Source organism: Eurosta solidaginis, chromosome 3 (assembly GCF_040869045.1).
Source record: "Eurosta solidaginis isolate ZX-2024a chromosome 3, ASM4086904v1, whole genome shotgun sequence".
Lineage (NCBI taxonomy): Eukaryota > Metazoa > Arthropoda > Insecta > Diptera > Tephritidae > Eurosta > Eurosta solidaginis.
The window spans coordinates 106,664,111-106,678,673 of NC_090321.1; the positions used below are offsets into that span (position 1 = coordinate 106,664,111).

The 14,563-nt window shown below is 37.2% G+C and overlaps 1 protein-coding gene across 1 annotated transcript in view; it reads left to right on the forward strand.

Annotated features, from left to right (window-relative positions):
* Positions 1 to 14,563, forward strand: part of emp (epithelial membrane protein) — a 631,372-nt gene that overhangs the window by 286,818 nt on the left and 329,991 nt on the right. The gene's annotated exons all lie outside the window — the stretch shown is intronic.

Genomic DNA, 14,563 nt, shown 5'->3' on the forward strand with positions numbered 1-14,563 from the left:
TTGATACCCATATCGTACAAACAAATTCTAGAGTCGCCCCTGGTCCACCTTTATGGCGATATTTCGAAAAGGCGTCCACATTAAGAACTAAGGCCCACGCCCTTTTAAAATACCCATTAACACCTTTCATTTGATACCCATATCGTACAAACAAATTCTAGAGTCACCCCTGGTCCATGTTTATGGCGATATCTCGAAAAGGCATCCACCTATAGAACTAAGGCCCACGGCCTTTTAAAATACTCATTAACACCTTTCATTTGATACCCATATCGTACAAACAAATTCTAGAGTCACCCCTGGTCCACCTTTATGGCGATATTTCGAAAAGGCGTCCACCTATATAACTAAGGCGCACGCCCTTTTAAAATACTCATTAACACCTTTCATTTGATACCCATATCGTACAAACAAATTCTAGAGTCACCCCTGGTCCACCTTTATGGCGATATCTCGAAAAGGCGTCCACCTATAGAACTAAATCACACGCCCTTTTAAAATACTCATTAACACCTTTCATTTGATACCCATATTATACAAACGCATTCTAGAGTCCCCCCTGGTCCACTTTTATAGCGATATTCCGAAAAGGCGTCCACCTATAGAACTAAGGCCCACTCCCTTTTAAAACACTTATTAACACCTTTCGTTTGATACCCATATTGTACAAACGCATTCTAGAGTCAACCCTGGTCCACTTTTATAACGGTATTCCGAAAATGCGTCCACCTATAGAACTAAGGCCCACTCCCTTTCAAAATACTCATTAACACCTTTCATTTGATACCCATATAGTACAAACAAATTCTAGAGTCACCCCTGGTCCACCTTTATGGCGATATTTCGAAAAGGCGTCCACCTATAGAACTAAACTTTTAAAATACTCATTAACACCTTTCATTTGATACCCATATCGTACAAGCAAATTCTAGAGTCACCCCTGGTCCACCTTTATGGCGATATCTCGAAAAGGCGTCCACCTATAGAACTAAGGCCCACGCCCTTTTAAAATACACATTAACACCTTTCATTTGATACCCATATTGTACAAAGGCATTCTAGAGTCACCCCTGGTCCACTTTTATAACGATATTCCGAAAAGGCGTCCACCTATAGAACTAAGGCCCACTCCGTTTTAAAACACTTATTAACACATTTCATTTGATACCCATATTATACAAACGCATTCTAGAGTCACCCCTGGTCCACTTTTATAACGATATTCCGAAAAGGCGTCCACCTATAGAACTAAGGCCCACGCCCTTTTAAAATACACATTAACACCTTTCATTTGATACCCATATTGTACAAACGCATTCTAGAGTCAACCCTGGTTCACTTTTATAACGATATTCCGAAAAGGCGTCCACTTATAGACTAAGGTGGGCCCACTCCCTTTAATTTGATACCCATATAGTACAAACAAATTCTAGAGTCACCCCTGGTCTACCTTTATGGCGATATCTCGAAAAGGCGTCCATATATAGAACTAAGGCCCACGCCCTCTTAAAATACTCATTAACACCTTTTATTTGATACTGATATCATACAAACAAATTCTAGAGTCACCCCTGATCCATCTTTATGGCGATATCTCGAAACGGCGTCCATCTATAGAACTTAGGCCCACGCCCTTTTAAAATACTCATTAATAAATTTCATTTGATACCCATATCGTACAAAATAAATTCTAGAGTCACCCCTGGTCCACCTTTATGGCGATATCTCGAAACGGCGTCTATCTATAGAACTTAGGCCCACGCCCTTTTAAAATACTCATTAATACCTTTCATTTGATACCCATATCGTACAAAATAAATTCTAGAGTCACCCCTGGTCCACCTTTATGGCGATATCTCGAGAAGGCGTCCACCTATAGAACTTATGCCCACTCCATTTTAAAATTACCATTAACACATTTCATTTGATACCCATATCGTACAAACAAATTCTAGAGTCAGGCCTGGTCCACCTTTATGGCGATATCCCTAAATGGCGTCCATCTATAGAACTATGGTCCACTTCCTCTTAAAATACTCTTTAGTACCTTCCATTTGATACACATGTCATACAAACACATTCCAGGGTTACCCTGGGTTCTTTTTACAACATGGTGATTTTCCCTTACTTTGTCTCCACAGCTCTCAACTGAGTATGTAATATTCGGTTACACCCGAACTTAGCCTTCCTTACTTGTTATATATATGTACGTATTTTTATTAAAATTTATTCCAAAGTATAATGTATTGATGTGATAAATTTTAAAGTTTTATATGTACATATATTTACATTAGACTGGGTCGAAAAAAAGTTGCTAATGTCCGCCACTAAATTTCAAGATTATGTTGAGATGGTTTCGGAAAAAAAGATTTTTTTTGTTTTGATCCTTCGAAATACAGCCGAAATAGTTTTTTCATTGCAACTTGGTTATTTGGCGTCCAATTTTTTAAATTGATAAGTCATGATTTTGTTCTTAGGAAGCTTCACATTTCCGTTTAATGCCCTTTTCAGCTATGAAGTCGTTTTCACATGATTAGGTCAGCTAACAAGATTGAGGCTTAAGTAAACAAAGTACTATCTCCGTTTTTCGAAGTTAGTCTTCAAAAAAACAGATATCGGCTTTCAAAGTTCGAAATTCTACATTTCGAAATTTTATTTTATTTTTTTTGTTAACGCATTCAGCAAATTGAAAAAGTAAAAATGTGGTCGTGGTCCGCTCTTTTCCCTTATTTGAAGGGCTGAATTCTTTTTTTGTGCGTGTTGTTAGTGAGTCTGCAAGTGCTGTCACTGATGAAAAGCGCCTGGGTCACATTTTGGCAAAATTAGAAAGCCGATATCAATATAAACGCCTTGATTCGCGCCAAAATTTTTTTAAGTAGTTTTATGTTTGTAAATCGCTCCCAGATAAAATAACAGTTATAGTAAACACACAGGCCTACAAATACCGGGGTCATATAAATTTTTGGGAAGTTATATATCATTTCCAAAGTAATTTGGTGTGTAGGGTCCGAATCCGCGGTCAGAATTCGCCCAACATATCCGAGTTTTATGATAATTCATGCTATATACCCGAAAACGGCTATTTTTCATCCTTTGAAGACTTGTACAGGACACACAACAATTTTGTGAATTTTTTCTCATATCATTTAATACCACTCTTAACATTCAATTCAAGATATTGAGATCTTATTTACTTGATTCTTTTCGAAAAGTTATTGCTGTTTGAAGTTATGCATCAAATTTCATTACACTTTTTAAATGTCAAATACGTGTGGTATTAAATGATACGATTAGAAAAAAAATCACAACATATTTTGGACCCTGTACAAGATCCCAACAGTAGGGAACACCGTTTTTCGGGCACGTAACCTCAATTATCTCAAAATCCTGATGAGATGGACAAATTCCGACCGCGAGTTCGTATTCAACACAGCAAATACCTATTAGTAATATGGTTTAAAAGCAATATTTTCTTGAATTTTTAAATATTTTCATTTGGTAAGGAAAAAAGGATACTTTAGGAGGGGTACAACTTTCTTAGCTGACCTAATCATGTGAAAACAACTTCATAACTTAAAAGGACATTAAACGGAAATGTGAAGCTTCCTAAGGACAAAATAATGACATATCAATTTTAAAAATCGGACATCAAATAACCAAGTTGCAGTGAAAAAACTATTTCGGCTGTATTTTGAAGGATCAAAAAAAATTAAATTTTTTTCCGAAACCCTCTCAACACAATCTTTAAATCTAGGGGCGGACATTTGCAATTTTTTTTTTATGGGGACCAACCCAGTCTAATATACATACTTTTTATATACTTACTAGCAGACCCGGCAGACGTTGTTCTGTCCTAAATTTGGCCTATCTGCATATATTTTAATAAGCTTTTTCCGTCTAACTCTGCCCTACCCCTCTACACTTTTCCCTAATACTTTTATTCACTCCTCCCTACGTCTTTTTCGCTTCACCCCCATCTTCGTCTCAATCTATCTCTTTCTCAGTCTCTTTCTCTCTTTTCTATTTTCTCAAGTTTTTCTCCTTCTTCTTCATCTCTTATTGCCAGTCCCAGTGGGTGGTATGAATTTTGTTCCAGTCCCGTTCCGAGTCTCATCCCAGTCCCACTCCGGATCCCAGTCTCAGTCCCAGTCCTAGTCCTAATCCCAGTCCCAGTCCGTCTCTGGTATACTTCCCGGAAAAAAGCATTGTAAATACTAATATATAACTTTATATACGAAATTTCAGGCAAATCGAATAGGACGTATGTAAATAGGTATGTGGGTATTATTAATCCTTGTCTTTAATCCGCTTCGCATGCATATTTATCAGTTTTGCCAGGTTGATGCGACTAAATCGAATATCACAATGAATTTTAGAGCTCTCAGCAACAGCTTTCATTTGATATCCATAATACACACACATTCTAGGTGTATCCGGGTCCAGGTTTCGGCCTATATCTCGAGACCGTAGTCACCCAGCGGTATAAAACTTACTCTGTACTAAAGCATACACATCAGCAGCTTCAATTTGATACCCATAATGTAAAAACACATTCTAGGTGTATCCGGCTCCACGCTTTGGCCTACATCTCGAGACCCTAGTCACACAGCGGCATAAAACTTACTCTGTACTAAAGCACACATCAACAGCTTCAATTTGATTCCCATAATGTAAAAACACATCTTAGTGTTACCCTGAACCACGTTTTGGCCTATATCTCGAGACCCTAGTCACCAATCGGAATGAAAACTATCCTGTACTAAAGCACTCATCAACAGCTTCAATTTGATACCCACAATGTAAAAACATTGTCTAGGCGTTGACGGGTCCACGTTTTGGCCTCTATCTCGAGACCCTAGTCACCCAGGGGTATGAAAATTATCCTCTAATAAATCACTACTAAATCAGCTTTCATTTGTTATCCATATTGTATAAACACATTCTAGGGGTACCCGGGTCCACGTTTTGGCCTATATCTCGAGACCCTAGTCCCCCAGGGGTATGAAAATTATCCTGTACTATAGCACTCATCAACAGCTTCCATTTGATATCCATATTGTATAAACACGTATAAACACATTCTAGGGGTACCCTGGTCCACGTTTTGGGCAATATTTCGAGACCCCAGCCTCCCAGTTGTATGAAAATTATCCTGTACTATAGCACTCATCAACAGTTTTCATTTGATATCCATATTGTATAAACACATTCTAGGGGTACCCGCGTCCACGTTTTGGGCTATATCTCGAGACCCTAGCCTCCCAGTTGTATGTAAATTATCCTGAACTATAGCACTCATCAACAGCTTTCATTTAATATCCATATTGTATAAACACATCCTAGGGGTACCCGGGTCCACGTTTTGGGCTATATCTCTAGACCCTAGCCTCCCAGGTTCATGAATATTATCCTGTACTAAATCACTCATCAACAGCTTTCATTTGTTATCCATATTGTATAAACACATTCTAGGGGTACCCGGGTCCAAGTTTTGGTCTATATCTCGAGACCATAGTCACCCAGGGGTATGAGAATTATCCTGTACTATAGCACTCATCAGCAGATTTCATTTGATATCCATATTGTATAAACACATTCTAGGGGTACCCGGGTCCACGTTTTGGGCTATATCTCGCGACCCTAGCCTCCCAGTTATATGAAAATTATCCTGTACTATACCACGCGTCAACAGTTTTCATTTTATATCCATATTGTATAAACACATTCTAGGGGTACCCGGGTCCACGTTTTGGGCTATATCTCGAGACGCTAGCCTCCCAGTTGTATGAAAATTATCCTGTACTACATAACTCACCAACAGCTTTCATTTGATATCCATATTGTATAAACACATTCTAGGGGTACCCGGGTCCACGTTTTGGGCTATATCTCGAGACCCTAGCCTCCCAGTTGTATGAAAATTATCCTGTACTATAGCACTAATCAGCAGCTTTCATTTGATATCCATATTGTATAAACACATTCTATGGGTACCCGGGGATACGGTTTGGCCTATATCTCGAGACCATAGTCACCCAGAGGTATGAAAATTATCCTGTACTATAGCACTCATCAGCAGCTTTCATTTTATATTCATATTGTATAAACATATTCTAGGGGTACCCGGGTCCACGTTTTGATCTAAAGACCCTAGGAACGTAGCGGTTCAGCCGTTTCGGAGGAGTTAAGCTAATAAACTTTTAGGCATTCAGGAGATGTTTTTAATATCTATATTCTATATTCTTTCTCAACACCATTTATCAGTAGGTATCAAGCTCTTCAAAACTTCAACTTTGGCTTATAGGAGAAACAAGAAAAAATTTCGAGCGTTTTCTTACGATCTGGATACCGCGCTTAAGTGCAACAAAGGGAAAATAATGGTGCTAATTGAAAAGCGTACATTAAAAAAAAGTTAAGAGATAATGGAAACGAGTAAATATGCGCTTTCAACGAACTACAACTTTTGAATGAGAGAAAATTGTTCTCTGAAAGGCGATCATATTACTTATAAGTTATGGTTACTTATAAGTTACTTATACATAAGTTGTGGTTTTTTAAACGGTTTTATTTAGCTTGACTTGACACGCAGGCCGCACGCCCGCATGCACGGCCGTTGTGAACGAATTTTGCAATTGAAATTTAAGTAACTTCCCGATAAGCTACAAGCCTGAAACTTGGAATATAGTTCAGAACCCGATGACAATGCAATAATTAGAAGAAAAATCGCCGCTAGGTGGAGCAAGGATCGAGATATTCACAAAAATCGTATTTGTCGTCCGATTTGGCTCATGTTTGGAACACATAATACATACAAGAATAGAAAGCGACTTATGATGTCAGATTTAGTTCATATTTGGAACAAATATTACATACAGTCCGGTAGAAGTGACATCAAAATATTTTGGAGTTGGAGGAGGGACAAGCATACGTGGCGTAGAGTCGAGTAAAGTCTTTGGAAGGATTATGTATTGAGGACTTATATTGTAACAAATTGTCAGGAAAGAGTAATAATGTAATAATGAGTCACTAAATGAATTAAATAGAATAAGAAATAAAAGGCAATTAAATAAAGACTAAAAACTTGAAAATAAAATAATGAAAAAAAATTTTTAAGTTAAACGGTTTTATTGAAAACAATACTTACATGAATTAATAATAATACTAAAAGCTAGAAAATAATTAGGTAGGTCCTAGGTACTAGTCATCACACTCCTCACCAATCTAGGGCGTTGATCAGACAATTAAATAAAAAAGCGTTGCACGTGCCAAATTTCTATTGATAGTCATATATAAGACCAACTGAACATTAATCAGGTTATTTCACGCCTCACATTTTTAGAAATTTAAAGCGCCGAACGCTTTTATTTAATTGTCTGATCAACGCCCTAGATTGGTGAGGAGTGCGACTAGTACCTAGGAGCTACCTAATTATTTTCTAGCTTTTAGTATTATTATTAATTCATGTAAGTATTGTTTTCAATAAAACCGTTTAACTTAAAAATTTTTTTTAAATTATTTTTTTATACTCAGTTGAGCAGAGCTCACAGTATATTAACTTTGATTGTATAACGGTTGATTGTACAGGTATAAAGGAATCGAAATAGATATAGACTTCCATATATCAAAATCATCAGTATCGAAAAAAAATTTTATTGAGCCCTGTCCGACCGTCCGTCCGTCTGTCCGTTAACACGATAACTTGAGTAAATTTTGAGGTATCTTGATGAAATTTGGTATGTAGGTTCCTGGGCACTCGTCTCAGATCGCTATTTAAAATGAACGATATAGGACTATAACCACGCCCAGTTTTTCGATATCGAAAATTTCGAAAAACCGAAAAAGTACGATAATTCATTAACAAAGACGGATAAAGCGATGAAACTTGGTAGGTGAGTAGAACTTATGACAGAATAGAAAATTAGTAAAATTTTTGACAATGGGCGTGGCGCCGTCCACTTTTAAAAGAAGGTAATTTAAAAGTTTTGCACGCTGTAATTTGGCAGTCGTTGAAGATATCATGATGAAATTCAGGAACGTTACTCCTATTACTACATGTATGCTTGAAAAAAATTAGCAAAATCGGAGAACGACCACACCCACTTTAAAAAAAAATTTTTTAAGTAAAATTTTAACAAAAATTTTATATCTTTACAGTATATCAGTAAATTATGTCAACATTCGACTCCATTAATGATATGGTGCAGTAAAGTACAAAAATAAAAGAAAATTTCAAAATGGGCGTGGCTCCGCCTTTTTTCATTTAATTTGTCTAGGATACTTTAATGCCATAAGTCGAACAAAAATTTACCAATCCTTGTGAAATTTGGTAGGGGCTTAGATTCTAGGACAATAACGGTTTTCTGTGAAAAAGGGCGAAATCGGTTGAAGCCACGCCCAGTTTTTATACACAGTCGACCGTCTGTCCTTCTGCTCGGCCGTTAACATGATAACTTGAGCAAAAATCGCTATATCTTTACTAAACTCAGTTCACGTACTTATCTGAACTGACTTTGTATTGGTGTAAAAAATGGCCAAAATCCGACAATGACCACGGCCACTTTTTCGATATCGAAAGTTACGAAAAATGAAAAAAATGCCATAATTCTATACCAAATACGAAAAAAGGGATGAAACATGGTAATTGGATTGGTTTATTGACGCAAAATATAACTTTAGACAAAAACTTTGCAAAATGGGTGTGACACTTACCATATTAAGTAGAAGAAAATGAAAAAGTTCTGCAGGGCGCAATCAAAAGCCCTTAGAATCTTGGCAGGAATACTGTTCGTGGTATTACATATATAAATAAATAAGCGGTACCCGACAGATGATGTTCTGGGTCACCCTGGTCCACATTTTGGTCAATATCTCGAAATCGCCTTCACATATACAACTACCACCACTCCCTTTTAAAATACCCGTTAACGTCTTTCATTTGATATCCATATCGTACAAACAAACTCTAGAGTCACCCCTGGTCCACCTTTATGACGATAACTCGAAAAGGCGTCCACCTATAGAACTAAGGCCCACTCCCTTTTAAAATACTCATTAACACCTTTCATTTGATATCCATATCGTACAAACAAACTCTAGAGTCACCCCTGGTCCACCTTCATGACGATATCTGGAAAGGCGTCCACCTATAGAACTAAGGTCCACTCCATTTTAATATACTCATTAACACCTTTGATTTGATACACATATCGTACAAACAAATTCTAGAGTTACACTGGTCCACCTTTATGGCGATATCTCGAAAAGGCGTCGGCCTGTAGAACTAAGGCCCACTTCCTTTTAAAATACTCATTAAGACTTTTCATTTGATACCCATATCGTATAAACAAATTTTAGAGTCACCCCTGGTCCACCTTTATGGCGATATCTCGAAAAGGCGTCCACCTATAGAACTAAGGCCCACTCCCTTTTAAAATACTCATTAACACCTTTCATTTGATATCCATATCGTACAAACAAACTCTAGAGTCACCCCTGGTCCACCTTTATGACGATAACTCGAAAAGGCTTCCACCTATAGAACTAAGGTCCACTCCCTTTTAATATACTCATTAACACCTTTCATTTGATACCCATATCGTACAAACAAATTCTACAGTTACACTGGTCCACCTTTATGGCGATATCTCGAAAAGGCGTCCACCTGTAGAACTAAGGCCCACTTCCTTTTAAAATACTCATTAAGAGTTTTCATATGATACCCATATCGTACAAACAAATTTTAGAGTCACCCCTGGTCCACCTTTATGACGATAACTCGAAAAGGCGTCCACCTATAGAACTAATGCCCACGCTCTTTTAAAATACTCATTAGCACCTTTCATTTGATACCCATATCGTACAAACAAATTCTAGAGTTACACTGGTCCACCTTTATGTCGATATCTCGAAAAGGCGTCCACCTGTAGAACTAAGGCCCACTCCCTTTTAAAATACTCATTAACACCTTTCGGTTGATACCCATATTGTACAAACGAAATCTAGAGTCACCCCTGGTCCATCTTTATGGCGATATCTCGAAAAGGCGTCCACCTGTAGAACTAAGGCCCACTTCCTCTTAAAATACTCATTAAGACTTTTCATTTGATACCCATATCGTACAAACAAATTTTAGAGTCACCCTTGGTCCACCTTTATGGCGATATCTCGAAAAGGCGTCCACCTATAGAACTAAGGCCCACTCCCTTTTAAAATACTCATTAACACCTTTCATTTGATATTCATATCGTACAAAAAAATTCTAGAGTCACCCTTGGTCCACCTTTATGGCGATATCTCGAAAAGGCGTCCACCTATAGAACTGAGGCCCACTCCCTTTTAAAATACTCACTAACACTTTTCATTTGATACCCATATCGTACAAACGCATTCTAGGCTCACCCCTGGTCCACTTTTATGGCGATATCTCGAAAAAGCGTCCACCTGAAGAACTAAGCCCACGCCCTTTTAAAATACTCATTAAAACCATTCATTTGATACCCATAGTATAAATAAATTCTAGAGTCAGCCCTGGTCCACCTTTATGGCGATATCCCCCAATGTCGTCCACCCATATAACTATGGCCTACTCCCTCTTAAAATAATCTTTAATGCCTTCCATTTGATACACATGTTATACAAACACATTACCCTAGGTTAATTTTCCTACATGGTGATTTTTCCCTTTTTTTTGTCTCCATAGCTCTCAGCCGAGTATGTAATGTTCTGTTACACCCGAACTTAGCCTTCCTTGCTTGTTACATCTATATATGTACATGTGCACTTAAACTTTATATGGACTGCCCCTCATTTATAACGGTTTCGCAATTTGCCTTTTGCTTTATTTTCAAAAGAAGCTTTGTTGTTTCAATTTTAGTTTACTTCATACACGTAATGTTAATTGTTAAGACGTGCTACTTTTCAATTTTTTTTCTAGTTGGACTTCAATTCTATGAGGTGAGTTTATACTAATAATTAGGTGACAAAAGTGTTTCAAATGACTGTTATTCTATAAAGAGGTGCACATGATCTACCAAGCAGGAAAGCGTGGGTTCAAGCGGGGGGCTGTAAAATTTCGAAGATTATGTGTAGGTCTTACAACCTTAGACTAACAAAGTTGCTTCTGTCAATAAAAAGAGAAGACTTTAAATTACGCTGGTCAGTGATAGCAGATGTAGGAAGTGCGGGTTGGAGGTGGAAACGATCGAGCACGTTCTGTGCTCTTGCCAGATTAAGACTCCAGCTATTAGGAGTGATACAGCTGTCAGATCTAGAAGAAGCAAGTGGCTTAAGTTCTAGGAAGCTTCTAGTATATGCCAAGAGGACGGAGTTAATTTATAGCATAGGTCCTGCTTTTTGACAGGGTTTTTCAGTTTGGTCGTTAAAACAAACTTCTGGTAACACTACGACTCATTCAGTCTATGTTGGTCCATGATGCCAGAAATCTCCAACAACAGCAAGTAAAGGCGTTTTAGTTTTTATTTTTCACTTAATCTTGGCATTTTTTAATTTGTATAACAATTAAAAAAAATTTTGTTTGGCAATAATACAGCTGATAGACAATCAAGTTTATCAAGAGTCTTACTAGGTGCGTTCATATAACAGCGTGTGTAAATGGATATAATTTTACACCTTATAAGTTTATATGCTTTCAGGGGTCCCCCTTATATGTATCTCGATTAGTTTATGCCGTTACGGGGTACCGTTATGAGAACAAAATTAATATACTCTGTGAGCTCTTCTCAGATGAGTATAAAAATGTATGCTCAGTAATTTTACGTATCCACTCAGCGGTTGGGATTGAAACGGTGCCGCTATATTACGGCCGTTAAAGATCGGCCAGTATACCCACCTTTTTCAGCGGCACCGCTTTATTGGAAACTACGAACACTTTAGAAGATCCGCAAAATTTGATTTTGCATTTTTGAATGTTTTTTTTAGTTTCTTTATTACTATTTTTTTAAATGCACATACATACAAGAAAAACTTATTCAAAAACAAGTAAGGAAGGCTAAGTTCGGGTGTAACCGAACATTACATATTCAGCTGAGAGCTATGGAGACAAAATAAGGGAAAATCACCATGTAGGAAAATGAACCTAGGGTAACCCTGGAATGTGTTTGTATGACATGTGAATCAAATGGAAGGCATTAAAGAGTATTTTAAGAGGGATTAGGCCATTTAGGGATATCGCCATAAAGGTGGACCAGGGCTGACCCTAGAATTTGTTTGTACGATATGGGTATCAAATGAAAAGTGTTAATGAGTATTTTAAAAGGGACTGGGCCTTAGTTCTATAGGTGGACGCCTTTTCGAGATATCGCCATAAAGGTGGACCAGGGGTTACTCTAGAATTTGTTTGTACGATATGGGTATCAAATGAAAGGTGTTAATAGTATTTTAAAAGGGGGTGGGCCTTAGTTCTATAGGTGGACGCCTTTTCGAGATATCGCCATAAAGGGGGACCAGGGGTGACTCTAGAATTTGTTTGTACGATATGGGTATCAAATGAAAAGCGTTAATGAGTATTTTAAAAGGGAGTGGCCCTTACACCCCTATTATGAACTCGTACGATACACGATAAACGCTTGCAATCTGTTCTACCGTATTATGAAATAAATTCTAGCGTGTGAAACTCGATCGTTAGCGTTTATCGTTTATCGTGGTATTGCCATACGCTAACTATCGCATACGCTGTTCAATTTTCTACGCTAGCTATCGCTGATAAAATTTTCCACGATACGTTCGGAACTATTTAAATAAAAGTAAATATACAATTATTACATAATCCAAAATAATCCAACTACAGCCTCATTCCCAACACTCTGTTGCAACACCCTGGGCAAGAAGCCTTAAAGTGGCACAAACATTGTTTACTATATAGTTTGGCAGCTTAAGTAGAGGTTATGTTGCGAATAGAGTGGAAGGCAGTGGACTAGGCAGTCGAATGTCATATAATGAAGGAATGGTGTTCGGAGATTTTTCAAAGTTAAAAAAAAAAATGATAAAGGCTTTAATATAAATAAAACTATTGTTTTAATAACAACAAAAACGCCATATATATTCTGTATACATAAATTTGTAAGGATTATCTCACTTTAAAATTTGAATTAAATAATCTAAAGTTTTGTTTTGAAATTGAGTCGAGAACTGTGCGTGTGAATGTGCGAATTTTCACCGATCAGCTGTTAGTTGCGCTACTTGGTAAAATTTACCATGGGCATAAACCTTCAAAATATTTGGGATGGATGGCCTATTTTTACGGGCGCGCAAACTGCCTTCTATTTCTGTTAAGACATACTCTGTCATCAATTTTGTTTATTAAACTGTTTTTGCATTGATTCTCATAAGGTTGGTCGAATCAGCTGTTAAAAGGTTACCGATACGGTTGCCGATAAAGCACCAATGTCTCCAGCTTAACAGAGGTTGCATAAAACATTTTATTATAACAGCTTTTAAAAACTTTTGCCACTTTTACGTACAAGACAAATGAATTGCTAGTATTTACGTTTTGTTTTGCTATCTGTTTCGTATAGATTCACAAAAATTTGTAAACAAAACTCTGCTATCATTCACAATAGTACATCTATCGGGCGTGTGGAAATCGCAATATGAAAGCTGATTTTTTACGATACGCTAGGAAGCGTTTATCGTCTATCGTATGAAAATTCATAATAGGGGTGTTAGTTCTATAGGTCACACCCATTTTGCTAAGTTTTTTTCTAAAGTTATATTTAGCGTCAATAAAACAATCCAATTACCATGTTTCATCCAATTTTCGTATTTGGTATAGAATTATGGCATTTTTTTCATTTTCCGTAACTTTCCATATCGAAAAAGTGGACTAGGTCATAGTCGGATTTCGACCATTTTTTACACCAATACAAAATGAGTTCAGATAAGTACGTGAACTGAGTTTAGTAAAGGTATATCAATTTTGGCTCAAGTTATCGTGTTAACGGCCGATCGGAAGGACAGACGGTCGACTGTGTATAAAAACTGGGCGTGGCTTCAACCGATTTCGCCCTTTTTTACAGAAAATAGTTATCGTCCTAGAATCTAAGCTCCTACCAAATTTCACAAGGATTGGTAAGTTTTTGTTCGACTTATGGCATTAAAAGTATCCTAGACAAATTAAATGAAAAAGAGCGGAGCCACGCCCATTTTGAAAGTTTCTTTTATTTTTGTATTTTATTGCACCATATCATTACTGGAGTCGAATGTTGACATAATTTACTTATATACTGTAAAGATATTAAATTTTTTGTTAAAATTTAATATTTCTTGCCCCGCCAATGTATTATGTTACGGTGAGCTTCGCCGTCCTTTAACTAGCCACATAAATACTTTTACATTGCAACATTTTTGACAACGTACTCTACCGTTATATAACGGACGCTATAAAGCGGCACCGCTTTCGAGGAAACCAAGCATTGTAGCATTGAGACAAAGTATCCCGGTATCTATAGCCTTGAATTTTTAAAAGTGATTCAGAGGCAAATGGCAGTGCAACGCGTATCGCAAACATCTGCATATGAGTATAAATTTGGTTAACTGAAACTTACAA